This window comes from Bidens hawaiensis, unplaced genomic scaffold (genome assembly GCF_021521415.1).
Source record: "Bidens hawaiensis isolate Kalapana, Puna unplaced genomic scaffold, B.hawaiensis_p1.1 tig00035422_1, whole genome shotgun sequence".
NCBI lineage: Eukaryota > Viridiplantae > Streptophyta > Magnoliopsida > Asterales > Asteraceae > Bidens > Bidens hawaiensis.
The window spans coordinates 190,668-206,799 of record NW_027496149.1 but is presented as its reverse complement, the minus strand read 5'-3'; the positions used below and the strand labels follow the sequence as shown (position 1 = coordinate 206,799).

General features: G+C 37.2%; 1 pseudogene; it reads left to right on the top strand.

Moving 5' to 3' along the window:
* The first annotated feature begins 13,480 nt into the window (after positions 1–13,480).
* LOC143587247 (NDR1/HIN1-like protein 26 pseudogene) lies at positions 13,481–14,553 on the top strand (annotated as a pseudogene).
* The last annotated feature ends 1,579 nt before the right edge of the window (positions 14,554–16,132 follow it).

The following is a 16,132-nucleotide window of genomic DNA, read 5'->3' as shown; positions in this document are numbered from 1 at the left end:
ACTTCACAGGACTCAGATTGTGATATCGTTTAGAGTTCACTAGTCAAAATTACTATTAGTCGTTTTTCCCGTTTTGCGTGCCTAGCACGATTATCCATTTTTATGTTTCAAAAATTAGTTTGGTCACACACGACGCGAAAATAGTTGTTGACTGATAATTTAAGTAAAGTTGTGAATTTAGAGCTCGGTCTAGACGCCCCGATTGGCCGCGGGACCCGTTTCCGTCTTTAGCGTACCGGAAACTGTTAAAATTACTCAAATCATCCGAATTATTTTCGGATGATTTATTTTTACTTGTTTAACTCAATTATATGAAAATCGTTCATTTTTAGGGTTTTTATACACCAGTCAGCTCGCTTATGCGAACTTTGCCGGTTTACCGCGTTTTAAGCTTTAAAAGTTTGTTTTTATTTTCTTTTAGCACAAATAATTATCCGTTTAAACTCGGATCTTGAAATTTTGCACAAATCACTTTTTGACAGTGGGAAATTTTATAAAAATATTTCCAGAATTAATTTTTATATTTAAAATTTATTTATCTATTTTTAAACACCATTTAAACACTAAATATGTCGTAAATAACAAACAATCTTAGAAAAATCCCAAATTTTTCCTGGATGACCCCTGCCATCCCCATAGTCCCCTGTAATTTTTCCAGAACCAAAATCTCATTTTACATGCCATTTTCACTAAAACCGAGCTAGAAAACCCTAGAACTCGTTTAACCGAAAAGCCTACTTAGACTTCTCCAACTGACCTATAAAAAGCTTATCTGAAATTTTCCAGAATTTTTCATGATATTTAACTATTTTTCACCATTTTTGGCCAAAACCGAGCATTAAATTCACCAAATATTCATCCTTTGTCCAAAAATTACCAAAATTTCACAGAACTCATATTTTCATATATCTAACACCTCTGTAAAATTTCATGACCTAACTCTAAACGAGTCACAATCTGTCCAAAACTTAATCATCACACAAAAACCGAACTACCTTGTGTTTCTAGCTTCAAATCGCAAGGATCTCGCTTTCTAGCCTTTGCTATCAACTAGATACAACACCTACAAGCACAATAATACCACACCAAGCAAGTTACACTAACAATCAAGCCATTTCTTTCATGGTTTCGGTTATGGTTTAAAAACAAAGATTTAACCGTAAAAATTCGTTTTTGGCTCGTTTAACTCCTTTCTTGGACCAAGATCCCTTGTATAACCCGTATACATCACTTGATCATGCAAGAATCGGTTTTCATCTTTGAAACCTCATATTCTTGCGAACAAACTCAAGAAACGAAGATGGAAACGTATATAACCCGCTCATTACCTTGTTTTCTTGCTAAAAATTCTCGGTTTTAGATCATCTTGTGGAGAGGAAGAAGATAGATGTTGAATTGTTGTGTAAAAAAAATAATAAGGACTTGGGGATATCCCCTTAAAGTCCGATCGGTTCAAGTGGGGGGTGGGGTGGGACCCACCTCTCCATTCCTATCCACATATTTGGATTCTCGTAATCCGGATAATGTTTTGGATAATCTGGTTCAGTTCGTTTTTCGGTTAAATGTTTAATTCGGCTTAAAACGAGGCTAAAACGGTCGTTTTTTCGGCTTAAAAATGGAATTTATATAAAACCGATTTAAAAACTTCAAAAACTTAAAACCATAACATTTATTAACTTGAAACATCATATTATTAATAATTACGCATCTTTTTCGGCTTGATCGATCGTCTCTTGCTCGGTTTGGTATTAAAGGTTTCGTTTAACGTACCGACGTACCGTTAAATCGAAAATTCTTTTCTGTGCTTTAATTCACTTATCCCGAAGCTTTAATACTTCGTAAACATCACTAAATATCATATATCCCATCTATAATGTAATCCTCGATTCATTCGGGCTTCAATAACCGTTAATCGGTTAATCGTATTTCCAATACGATTAACTGTATAATCGAGTATAATTCGTACTGTGAATCATACATACCCGTATAAACACATTATAATTCACATATTCATTATTAAATAACACATCAATAGTATATACCCGTTAGGGTATACCTGATTTTGCCGGAATCGTTACATTCTCCCCCCGTAAAAGAAATTTCGTCCTCGAAATTTTACGCGTCGACTACTTCCTTTTGAGGAAATAGATAGGGGTATTTCTTCCGGAATTCGTCCTTTCGTTCCCATGTATACTCTGGGCCTTGTTGCGAATTCCATCTAACTTTGACCAACGAAATCTTATTGTGTCTAAGATGCTTGATTTTCCCGTCTACTATTTCTATGGGTTCCTCTACGAAATTGAGCATGTCACTTATTTGGACACCCTCTAAAGGTAACACCGATGTCTCATCCGCCAGACATCTTTTCAAGTTCGACACGTGAAACACGTTGTGAACTGCACTCAGCTCATCGGGTAGTTCTAATCGGTATGCTACGGGACCGATTTTTGCAGTAATATTAAATGGTCCAATATATCTCGGGGCTAACTTCCCCGCCTTTCCAAATCTGACTACACCCTTCCAAGGTGATACCTTCAAATACACTTTATCACCTTTCTCAAACGACAACGGTTTTCTACGGGTATCGGCATAACTCTTTTGCCGATCCCGCGCGGCCTTCAGATTGCTCCTAATTTCAAGGATTTTGCTAGTCGTTTCCTGGACCAGGTTTGATCTAATAACCTGAGTGTCGCCCACTTCAGTCCAACAGAGTGGTGATCGGCACTTCCGACCATACAATGCTTCATAAGGCGCTGCCTTTATACTGCTATGGTAACTGTTATTATAGGAAAATTCAACGAGTGGGAGATGTTGATCCCAATTTCCCTTAAAATCCAGTACGCATGCACGAAGCAAATCCTCCAGAGTTTGGATGGTCCTCTCAGACTGACCATCGGTCTGAGGGTGGTAAGCTGTGCTTAGATCAATGCGCGTTCCCAGCGCTTCTTGCACAGCTTGCCAAAGATTGGAGGTGAAATGGCTATCCCGATCGGAGATGATTGAGATGGGTATCCCATGACGAGACACAATTTCATTTATATAAATCTGCGCAAGTCTCTCAGTGTTATAATTATTCCTAATCGGGATAAAATGTGCCGATTTGGTTAATCGATCAACGATTACCCAAATTGCATCATGTCCTCGGGACGTCTTAGGGAGATGTGTCACAAAATCCATTGTGATTTGCTCCCACTTCCATTCGGGAATTTCCGGTTGTTGTAACATCCCCGAGGGTTTCTGATGCTCCGCCTTAACTCTCGCACACGTCGTACACTTACCGACGTACGTTGCTATATCCTTTTTCATACCCGGCCACCAGTAGAACTCTTTCACATCCTTGTACATCTTATCCGATCCCGGATGTATAGAATATTTCGATCTATGCGCTTCGTCCATGATTAATTCACGAAGGTCATGGAGGGTCGGGATCCAAATTCGATTTTTGAAATAGAGAATTTCGTCCTTGCGCTGTTCGAAATTCTTCTCATTGCCGTAAAGTCCCTCCTTTTCCAATTGTTCCTCTTTCAACGCCTCATGTTGAGCGACTCGAATCAGGTCCGAAAGGTTCGACTGGACTATCATCCCCAGTGCTCGCACTCGCAATGGCTTAACCCGATCTTTCCTACTCAAGGCATCGGCTACGACGTTAGCCTTGCCGGGGTGATAACGGATGTCACAGTCATAATCACTTAACAACTCGACCCATCTTCGTTGCCTCATATTCAGTTCTTTCTGATCGAATATGTGCTGCAAACTTTTATGATCGGTGAAGATGGTGCACTTCGTACCGTAGAGATAATGTCTCCAGATTTTAAGTGCGAAGATAACCGCTCCCAGTTCTAAGTCGTGAGTAGTGTAATTTTTCTCATGTACTTTTAACTGTCGGGAAGCATAGGCTATGACCTTATTATTCTGCATCAACACGCATCCTAATCCTCTACGCGATGCGTCACAATACGCGACAAAACCATCGTCTCCATCGGGAAGACTTAAAATCGGCGCTTGGCACAATTTTTGCTTTAACGTTTGAAACGCCGTCTCCTGCTCTTCTCCCCAATCATACTTTCGATCCTTTTGAGTCAGGAGAGTTAAAGGTTGGGCGATGCTGGAAAAGTTCTCTATGAATCGACGATAATATCCAGCTAAGCCTAAGAATTGGCGGATTTCCTTTGGCGTTTTAGGCGCTTGCCAATTCTTAATTGCTTCAATCTTACTCGGATCAACGTGTATTCCTTGATGGTTTACAACGTGACCGAGGAATTGCACTTCTTGTAACCAGAAGTTACACTTGGAGAATTTTGCATACAACTTATTCTGATTCAGAAGCTCTAAAATTATTCTTAAGTGTTGCTCGTGCTCTTCTTTACTTTTCGAGTAAATCAAAATATCGTCAATAAACACGATGACGAATTTGTCGAGATAGGGTTTACAGACTCGATTCATGAGGTCCATGAACACTGCCGGCGCATTTGTTAGCCCGAAAGGCATAACTAAGAACTAGTAATGGCCGTAGCGAGTCCGGAATGCGGTTTTTGGGACATCCTCTTCCTGAATTCTAACCTGATAGTATCCCGATCTAAGATCGATTTTTGAGAAATAGCTCGCACCTTGCAGCTGGTCAAACAGGTCATCAATTCGAGGAAGAGGGTACCTATTTTTGATTGTTAACTTGTTCAACTCCCTGTAATCAATGCACATTCTAAGGCTTCCGTCCTTCTTTTTCACGAATAATACAGGTGCACCCCACGGGGAATGACTAGGAAGTATAAATCCTTTATCCAACAATTCTTGCAACTGATTGGATAATTCTTGCATCTCGGACGGTGCAAGTCGGTAGGGTGCTTTAGCAACAGGGCCAGCTTGAGGTAATAAATCGATTCTGAATTCGACCTGTCGGGTTGGCGGTAATCCAGAAGTTCTTCTGGGAAAACTTGTGGAAACTCGCGTACCACCGGGATGTCATCCACCCGTTTCTCATCAGAATCTGTGGCCGTCAAGCTTGCTAGATACGCCACGCATCCCTGGCGTATATATTTTAACACCTTGAGATGGGATATAAATGGTATCATTGTGCCCGACTTCTCTCCTTGCACTAACACCTCTTCGTCATCCGACACCCGGATCTTGACGATTTTCTTTTCACAGTTTATTTCCACTTTGTTACGTGCTAACCAATCCATTCCCACTATTACGTCAAAACTACCTAGCTCTACCGGTAATAAGTCAATCAGGAAGGATTGATTGTTCAGAATAAAAGGGCAATTCCGAACTATCTGATTAACTATCATGGTTTTACCGTTAGCGACTTCTACAGTATAAGGTTCTATGGTTTCACTAATTGGAAGGTTTGCTATCGATAGGAACTTAACGGAGACAAAACTTCTATCAGCGCCCGTATCAAATAATACAGAAGCGTAATGATCAGAGACGAGGAATGTACCTGTCACTACGCTGGGGTCCTGGCGTGCTTCGTTCGCCCCCATCACAAATGCTCGGCCTCTCGCCGGATTGGACGACGATGCCTAACCCACTGTTTGTCTCCCATTTCCTCCCTGGTTCAGTTTCGGACAGTTTTTCTTGAAGTGATCTGTGCTGCCGCATTCAAAGCAAGCACGGCTGGTGGTCATCATTTGGTTTCCTTGCGGGTATTGTTGTCAGGCTGGTTGGGTCCTAAATGGCTGTGCACGGATAGGTTGCGGTTGTCGGTTCAGATTGTTCAGGTTCATCCTACAATTCAGTGCGTAGTGCCCATTCCTGCCACACCGGTGGCACACTACCTCCTTGCACACGCCACCATGCTGGTAACCGCATTTCCCACACCTAGTGAACGTCCCTTTCTGCGATTCCTGCCTTCCGCCTAAACTAGTCATGGCGTAGTTCTGGGCAGCGGGCCTAGCACGTTTATTTTGCTGCTTCTCCTGGATTCTATTATCATACGTACCTCGCTTTCCCCCAGCAGACTCTCCTGCCACCTTCAGTGACCCACTCCTCACGAAATCGTATGTGACGATACCAGCTTGCGTCACCGCACCCTCAAACGTCTGGTGTCCCCCAACGTTGACTATACTCCTTACTACTGGAGTTAGTCCCCATATATAACGCTCAACCCTCTTTGACTCTGGGGTGACCAACCATGGCACCAATCGTGACAACTCATTAAATCGGTTCGTATAACCCAAGTGGTCTGCCCCCTGCATCTCCAGGTTCCACAATTCGTTTTCTAACTTCTGCAGTTCGTTTTTTCGGGCAGAAATGTTCCAGTACAAGGGCCTTGAGCTCTGCCCAGGTCATGCGGTTTGTCGTTGCCTGACCGCGAGTTTGCACTATTGTGTTCCACCATGTCAAGGCATGGTCCGTGAATGTGCAGGTAGCATACTTAACAACATAATCCTCAGGGCAGTTACTGATGTTCACAACAGACTCTAGTTTCTCAATCCACTTAACCAACCCATTGGGTCCCTCAGACCCGCTAAATTCTAGGGGCTTGCACAACATAAAATCTTTAATTGAACATCCCTTGGTTGCAGGAGTCGGTTCAGTGCGGTTCGTTTCTACACTAGGTATAGGACCATTACTGTCTGTGACGACCACCCTAGGCGGTGCGTCATTACTCGGAATCGGGTTACCGTTCGGTGGGGGATTAACATTTTGTTCCCCATCATTATTGGTGGTCGTTTGATTGCTCGCAGGGTCTGGATTTGTCGTATTGTTAATACTGGCGGCGATGCGCGATACTATATCCGGTATCGCCGCCTCTAACTGCCGAGCAATCAGACGACTCACATCCACTTCTGACATTTGAGCTGACCGTTTTGGTGCCATTCTACACAACATTAAGAAAATACATATAATTAATACAATTTCCAATCTCAATGCACAACACATATTCCATTCATTAATAAACATTAGTACATATTACATAAGCATCAGTACACATTTCATAAACATCAGCCCATAGATCAAGTTTTCATACATCGGTCCTACACCGGCATCATTTCGACATAAACCGCTATGGGTCAGTGCTTGAATGATACACCAAAAGTATCTACAATGATGTTCCCAAAACGAGACCGCCTATGGGCTAGTGGCTGTACTATAACTACCCAAGATTCACTCTAGGTTAGCATCGCCACTAACTGCTAACACCGAGTATCAAAAAGCGGACCCTGACTACTACCACCCTAACATAACTACACATGGTGGTATACCAACCACACCATCACTGCCACCATCACCACTAACACCGCCATCAATCCCCGAATCCGCGCCTCCATCCTGTCAATCATCCACTGGGAGTATGCGCCCTCCCTCCTCAGCTGGCCAATCGCGTACTGGCTGTCCAGTACGCAGTCCGCCAGGTGTCTCCTCCTCTGGATCCCCACCGTCAAGGCGACGGTGTGATCAACCACCTGCTCATGGAGCACTCGAAGCATGCAGCCTCGGAGGAGGGACGCTCATCCCTCTCCAGCCTAGGGGTACCCCACAAGGGTGGAGGCACCGGCTCAGGCTGGAGGCGGGAGGACTCGCCCCTGTGGTAAGTAGGTCTGGGTGGGGTAGAGGTAGGTGGGACATAAGGGACACTGATCCGCGCCGTGAGGCGGGGACCGGGTCTGGGAGGGGTAGGGGTGACCTGTGGTGCGGGTGGGGTGGGGGATCTGGCAACCCTAGCAGGGGAGGACAAGCTAGCACTCCTATGGCTAGTCTCAGTAGGCTCAGTGCTGGATGCTAAGCGTAAGCTCCTGGAGTTCCCGGAAATGACCTCCTCCGGGTCCTCCTCTACTGACAAACTTCTTGATCTCGACATCCCTTCCTGTACACAAGTTAGCAAACATATAGTTTCTTCCATAATGTAAATCATGATTAATATACACATACTTATACAACTTTGTCACATAAAAATATTATCATATACTTACACATATGTTGCCGATTTTACATATTAATGTGCCCCGTGACTTCCCCTGAATTCCCTCGTGCGGACAAGTCTGTTATTATGTTCCGGACCATAATAACTCACTTGTCCGACCGAGTTCATCCCGATACTCGTCACCATATATTATTAGTTGATATTCAGATCCTATAATACTTGAGCTACTGGTTATATTTTAGGTATCTTTTAAAGACATCCTAAATCTTTATAACCAATGGCTCTGATACCAAGTTCTGTAACACCCCGTAACCGCAGCGGAAACGTAAACGGGATGCAACAGACACATCTGATATCAACAGCATTGCTTATAAAGAAAACACCACTACATTAATTTACATCATATTACATTGTTCCAAGTTTAGTTCCCGTCTAGGCGTTACACATAAGTTTTACCAACAGTACATTAACATATTTAATACAAAATGATCACTAAGCTTCCACAAAAAGCACGCATCATCAAGCATGTAGCACTTATTCCAGTTTGGGAGTACCTAGGAAGCATGTAAAGAAAACGGGTCAACTACGAATAGTTGGTGAGTTTCACTAATTGAAATAAACAGTGATAAATCATTATCATAATAATATATTAGCGATGTAATTATGCTGAGCCCACAAGTGAAACCTCTGACTATCACACACAACCCCCGTGGCATATCCCCCGCCCACGGACCATCACACACAACCCCCGTGGCATATCCCCCGCCCACGGACCTGCTCCAAACCGCTATGCCTAACATTGCATAGCAAAATAAATAACAACAAAATAGACATGTGCAACTGGCTGGGAAACATCATCAAATCCATGCCGGACCAGTTGGGTTTGTCAGACCAATAGTACTATTCACACTCTACCGGCTTTCAGTTAATCACTCGTGTTCCGGGGCCTTAGAATGTTAGCAACTCAGACAATTACCATCTTAGTACTTTTCCGTACGATTCCCGTACAATAAAATATATAAATCCACGCAAATCCATGCGTTCAGTATGTACTTAAACATTTTAGTAACAACATGCTTTCCGCCCCGGGAAAAATATTTAAAAACAATTCAGGAAAAAGGGGCTCGTGAAACTCACCTTATCGTAAGCAAATTGGTACACCGTACACAGCTACTAATCTGGATCTGTTAATACGATCCCTAAATTCGTTACTGTACAATCACTATTAATATAACTTTAACCGTGTTAACCGGTACATCTGGGGACACTGTTAACCCAGTACTGTAACCGTTCCGGGGGCAATGTTAACCCAGAAACACTTCACAGGACTCAGATTGTGATATCGTTTAGAGTTCACTAGTCAAAATTACTATTAGTCGTTTTTCCCGTTTTGCGTGCCTAGCACGATTATCCATTTTTATGTTTCAAAAATGAGTTTGGTCACACACGACCCGAAAATAGTTGTTGACTGATAATTTAAGTAAAGTTGTGAATTTAGAGCTCGGTCTAGACGCCCCGATTGGCCGCGGGACCCGTTTCCGTCTTTAGCGTACCGGAAACTGTTAAAATTACTCAAATCATCCGAATTATTTTCGGATGATTTATTTTTACTTGTTTAACTCAATTATATGAAAATAGTTCATTTTTAGGGTTTTTATACACCAGTCAGCTCGCTTATGCGAACTTTGCCGGTTTACGCGTTTTAAGCTTTAAAAGTTTGTTTTTATTTTCTTTTTAGCACAAATAATTATCCGTTTAATCTCGGATCTTGAAATTTTGCACAAATCACTTTTTGATAGTGGGGAATTTTATAAAAATATTTCCAGAATTAATTTTTATATTTAAAATTTATTTATCTATTTTTAAACACCATTTAAACACTAAATATGTCGTAAATACCAAACGATCTTAGAAAAATCCCAAATTTTTCCTGGATGACCCCTGCCATCCCCATAGTCCCCTGTAATATTTCCAGAACCAAAATCTCATTTTACATGCCATTTTCACTAAAACCGAGCTTGAAAACCCTAGAACTCGTTTAACCGAAAAGCCTACTTAGACTTTTCCAACTGACCTCAAATTTTGTGTGTGACTTATACATGTTATAAAAAGCTTATCTGAAATTTTCCAGAATTTTTCATGATATTTAACTATTTTTCACCATTTTTGGCCAAAACCGAGCATTAAATTCACCAAATATTCATCCTTTGTCCAAAAATTACCAAAGTTTTACAGAACTCATATTTTCATATATCTAACACCTCTGTAAAATCTCATGACCTAACTCTAAACGAGTCACAATCTGTCCAAAACTTAATCATCACACAAAAACCGAACTACCTTGTGTTTCTAGCTTCAAATCGCAAGGATCTCGCTTTCTAGCCTTTGCTATCAACTAGATACAACACCTACAAGCACAATAACACCACACCAAGCAAGTTACACTAACAATCAAGCCATTTCTTTCATGGTTTCGGTTATGGTTTAAAAACAAAGATTTAACCGTAAAAATTCGTTTTTGGTTCGTTTAACTCCTTTCTTGGACCAAGATCCCTTGTATAACCCGTATACATCACTTGATCATGCAAGAATCGGTTTTCATCTTTGAAAACTCATTTTCTTGCGAACAAACTCAAGAAACGAAGATGGAAACGTATATAACCCGCTCATTTCCTTGTTTTCTTGCTAAAAATTCTCGGTTTTAGATCATCTTGTGGAGAGGAAGAAGATAGATGTTGAATTGTTGTGTAAAAAAAATAATAAGGACTTGGGGATATCCCCTTAAAGTCCGATCGGTTCAAGTGGGGGGTGGGGTGGGACCCACCTCTCCATTCTTATCCACATATTTGGATTCTCGTAATCCGGATAATGTTTTGGATAATCTGGTTCAGTTCGTTTTTCGGTTAAATGTTTAATTCGGCTTAAAACGAGGCTAAAACGGTCGTTTTTCGGCTTAAAAATGGAATTTATATAAAACCGATTTAAAAATTTCAAAAACTTAAAACCATTACATTTATTAACTTGAAACATCATATTATTAATAATTACGCATCTTTTTCGGCTTGATCGATCGTCTCTTGCTCGGTTTGGTATTAAAGGTTTCGTTTAACGTACCGACGTACCATTAAATCGAAAATTCTTTTCTGTGCTTTAATTCACTTATCCCGAAGCTTTAATACTTCGTAAACATCATTAAATATCATATATCCCGTCTATAATGTAATCCTCGATTCATTCGGGCTTCAATAACCGTTAATCGGTTAATCGTATTTCCAATACGATTAACTGTATAATCAAGTATAATTCGTACTGTGAATCATACATACCCATATAAACACATTATAATTCACATATTCATTATTAAATAACACATCAATAGTATATACCGGTTAGGGTATACCTGATTTTGCCGGAATCGTTACAGTACCGAGCCCTAATAATACTCGAGGAAGGAGGGTACCGAGCCCTAATAATACTCGAGGAATGTAGGGCGTAATGCTCTTTATAACGTAAGATATGAAAGCAAGTTAGTACAAAAGAAAGTATGAAAGTATGATTGAAAGAATATAAGTTTATGTGTATTGTATAATGTATGATTAACTAGAACTCACTCAGCGTAGCTGACTTTTAGTATGCACGCAGGTGAGTAGGATGAGGCAGCTCGCTTGAGGAGACACGTGACATTGAATAAGAGGCTGGCATCAGAAGGCTCAAGACGTGATATGTTTTAATTACTTTGTTTTTGAAAGACAAGTTGTTTGTTTAAGACAAGTTTTGGATTGTTACGAAATATTTTATGAAAGTTTTTAATGTTCCGCGAATGTTTTAATTAACTCTGATATTTAGAACTGCGTTTATGAGTAAATCCAACACAAAAGTAGGGCTACCGGTAACGGGGCCTTACATGAATTTGAAGAAATTGGTTTTGAAAAGAAAGTAATGTATGAATAAATTGTATTTGTGTAAGATAAAATATTCGTGTGTAGGTTATATGTTTTTTATGTGTAGGTTATATGTTTTCGGGTGCGTGTGTATTTTATTGATGATGAATTTTGTGTGTAGGTTAAATTTTTTTTCGTGTGTAGGTTATATGTTGTCTTATTCTTAGAACAAGTGTAGATTATACGCTTTTGTGTAGGTTGTATGTTTTTTGTTGATATCTAATTCAAACACATGTAAAATTGTTTTTTGGTATTATGCATCATAATGTAAGTATGTGTTGATGGATATTAATATATTGAGTTGGAAGAAATTAGTTTTGAATAGAAAGAAATTTTAATGTATGAATAAATTATAGTTGTGTAGGATAAAAATTCAAGAAACAAAAAGTAAGTTATAAAAATAAATGAGTTCTTAATATTTTCTTATTATAATAAGTTATTTAGTTATATTAATTAAATAAATAAGTATTATGGTTTATTAGTTATATTAATTGAAGAAAAAGAATAATTAATAGTTTCTTTATTTAGCTTAAGCATTTATAACTTAAAACAAAACTAGTGGTTCACATTCATTTCTTACATTTCTTGCAATAATATCATTTCTCTCTTGAACCATCCCCTATATATATATATATATATATATAGAAAAAAGGTTCAAATAAGAATAAGGAGTTTCCTAGGAATAGTAAGAACCAACAAAATTTTGACATTTGACATTACAAATGATGGTGAAAGAACAATTCTAGAAAACTATGTCGGTTATTGGTAACTTTAAATCTCAACCATTAATTAACATGATCCAATGACTATGATTTATCCCTAGTCTTCCTAGAAAACTACTTATTTTTAGGATAACTCTTTCCTATATATATATATATATATATATTAAGTCCCTAAACTTGTTTAAAATACGGTTATTTTTATTTCCTTTTTAATTCACACCTTGTTATTCTCTTTGACAAATTAAATAGTTAACAAGTCATTGTTAAAACAATTCAAAAGTACATTGATTTGACGTAAACTAAGGGAGTGTAATATACATATAATAATTTAACGAAACTTTTCATGTATTTTGTACAAGTTGATAGACCTTAACATATTCGATTGAGTGGCTTTAAAAAAAAGGAAAGCTTTTTTTTTTTTTTTTTTGGTAACACGAGTACGCAAAGTTTTTCTTAATATTTCATGGGATATTGTTTTGTTGTTAAAACTTTAAACCTATCATTTTCAATGTCTAGTGAGCTTTCTCTTTACGAAAAGGTTAATCATGTCTTGTGGCCACTTCTTTAACCTGCTTGATAATTGATATAGTGCTTGTATCAATCAATTGCAAAAAAACTACTCTGATTTTATCATTGAGGCTTAAAGTCATTATAAAATCAACTTTGAGTGTTTAGATAAACATACTTTGCTTTTAATTATTAGATTACTGGGTCAATAATATGTTTCAAATGATCAATTCCTTGCTAGTTGCAAATGATCTAAAGATAAACTTATCTAAAGATAAACTTATTTACCTTCGTTTTAATAATAATAATAATAATAATAATAATAATAATAGAATTTTATCTTCATTTCATAAAGATATCACATAATCCCTTTCAATGTTCTTATTGGTTATATTATTTGTAAACTTATTAAGGATTATAATTTCTCGAATAATCAATCATCTAGTTATGTGATTATTACAACTTTAAGCCACAAAAACATATCAAAACACTACCTAGTTATACAAAAACGTACATTCACTATCACATGATCACTTTCGAAACAAGCTAGCGTCCAAACATGCATCCCCAAAGATTAGAAGGTCTGTCACACACCTTCTACAATAATTGAAGAGCTATAAAGCCTAAAGGCCAAAGCTTCTCCCACTCCAATTGTTCATATATAAGCCTCCCACCACCCATACCCATACCCTTATTAACTTCCTCCTTAATAAAATATGTCTCAAATTGACGAAAAATCACCCGAACATTGTGCCAAAAAGAAACATATAAACATCAAAAAACATCATAAGAAACTAGCCTACACATTCATCACCTTCATCCTCTCAATCCTCTTACTCATACTTGTTGTTTGGTTCATACTCCACCCCGCCAAGCCCGAATTTTCCCTCAAAGAAGCCGATATTTACCAACTCGGCCTCTCGGGTTTTCACCTTCTCAACTCTTCCATTCAAATAACCCTTCTTTCTAAAAACCCGAATCAAAAAGTTGGCATTTACTATGATGAAATCCAAGTTTATGCTTCTTATATGGGCCAAAGGATAACTCTTGATTCGTCTATCCCTCCTTTTTACCAAGAAAACAAGGATCACAATCTTCTATCATTGGTTTTAGTTGCCAACGGGTTACCCGTGGACCCATCTTTCGGGTATGAAATGGGTCGTGATCAAATGGCGGGAAGGTTGGTTTTAAATCTCAAGTCAAACGGTCAACTCCGGTGGAAGGTGGGAACTTGGGTTTCTGGCAGGTATATGTTTATTGTAAATTGTGTTGTTGTTTTGCCTTTTGGTTCAGCTGCACCTGCAGGTCCATTGACTTCTAAGCAAGGGTCTCGGTGTTTGACCACACTTTGAGTGCCAAATACTTACATATGTTGGATTTGATATAGAAATGATTTATAATTATATATGTAAACTTACAGTCAAGTGTTTATGATTGGTTTGTACTTTGTATAGCTTATCTTCTTATATAACGAGAAAGTTTATCTTTGTTGTACAGTAGTTGATCTTTTGATCTAGAATTAGATCTTTATTGGTTCAGAAAGAAAAAGAATTAGAAATTTCGTTCACTTGTAATATTAATCTTTAATATCATAAATAACGCATTAACCTTTTATTGTAAAACTAGTTTGAGGCCCGTGTATTACACGGATAATTGATGAAAATTTTAAACTCTAGCCATTAAATAAAATTCAGTCAACAAAATGATCATATATTATTAATACAATTACAATTTACGTTAAAATTGTAATAATTACATCACTAAGGTTACACAAATATGTTACAAATAAGTAATAAAACTTACTTGTACACAACATTTGTTGTATTGGTTGGCATACATTGTTTATCAAAAATCAAAATCTTTAGTCCATGTCTACTTGTAACTCTTGATGTAGCCACATATAGTTGCCCGTGCGACAAATAAGGTTCTTTCAAGTACATACCAAATTACCAACCCTTAATGGTGATAAATATATCCATAAAACTAACAAAAAAAATACTTAAACACATAAAATATCATACCTTTTAAACAATTAATATTATGTCATTTGATATCATCAATTCATGTTTATCCGAAAAACATGATTATCCCAAAAACAGATTCCCTGAACTTTGATGATATAATCATCCTTAAAATCTTTAGAATCTGAAATTTATTGATCATGATAAATTTGTTGTCATTAATATTCTGTGTATGACAAATTTTTAATTGATTTTATATTTTACAATTAAAAGTTGTATAATCAAGCAACATATATAACCGAAAATTAAAATATAATAGAATGATTTGTTTCATTTTATATTAATGTAATTCACAAGAAAATAACAAAAACATACTTACCTTATAGTAATTGTTCAAATAACAGTAATTATTCTAAGTTAGCTGAATATTAGAATATTTAAAGTTGTATAAAGTATCTAAAACAATTCAAAGTATTGGATAAGGAATTTTAAAATTTTGAATACTAATATCGTGTTATTACTTATTAGTTAACATTATGGAAAGTTGTTGGAATACTTAATTAATCAATATATATATATATATATATATATATATATATATATATTAACAACTTATAGAGAAAAAAGAAAAAAAGAAGAAGAAGCAAAGATTTTAGATTTTATGAAATCATAATAAATGACTTTTAACCTGATTAACTATTTTTTTACAATAAATATCAAAATGGAATATCCTTGAAATGTAATAAGGAACATGATCAAGTTACAAATATTAAGAAAAATAATAAATATTTCTATTTTATAATCAAGGTGTGAATCTTAATGAATTTTATAACATATTAGAATAATAATGTTATGACTGTATTTTTTTTTTAAATTTTGCGTATAGCTTTATTATTTTGAATATAAACCATAATAAACACTTTAATTATGTACCAACCAATAGAAAACACTAACATAACCCCAATTTGTTGTATTTGTATAAAATAAAATTAATAAGTTAACATAAAAATGAAATTGTGTAAAAACTTAACGAAAACGATATTCTATGAATCTAGGTTTCAATATCCTAGATGATTTTTGGAAAGCGAAAATAATGGATGGGATTGAAACAATTTTTTTGGTTTAAAATTTTGA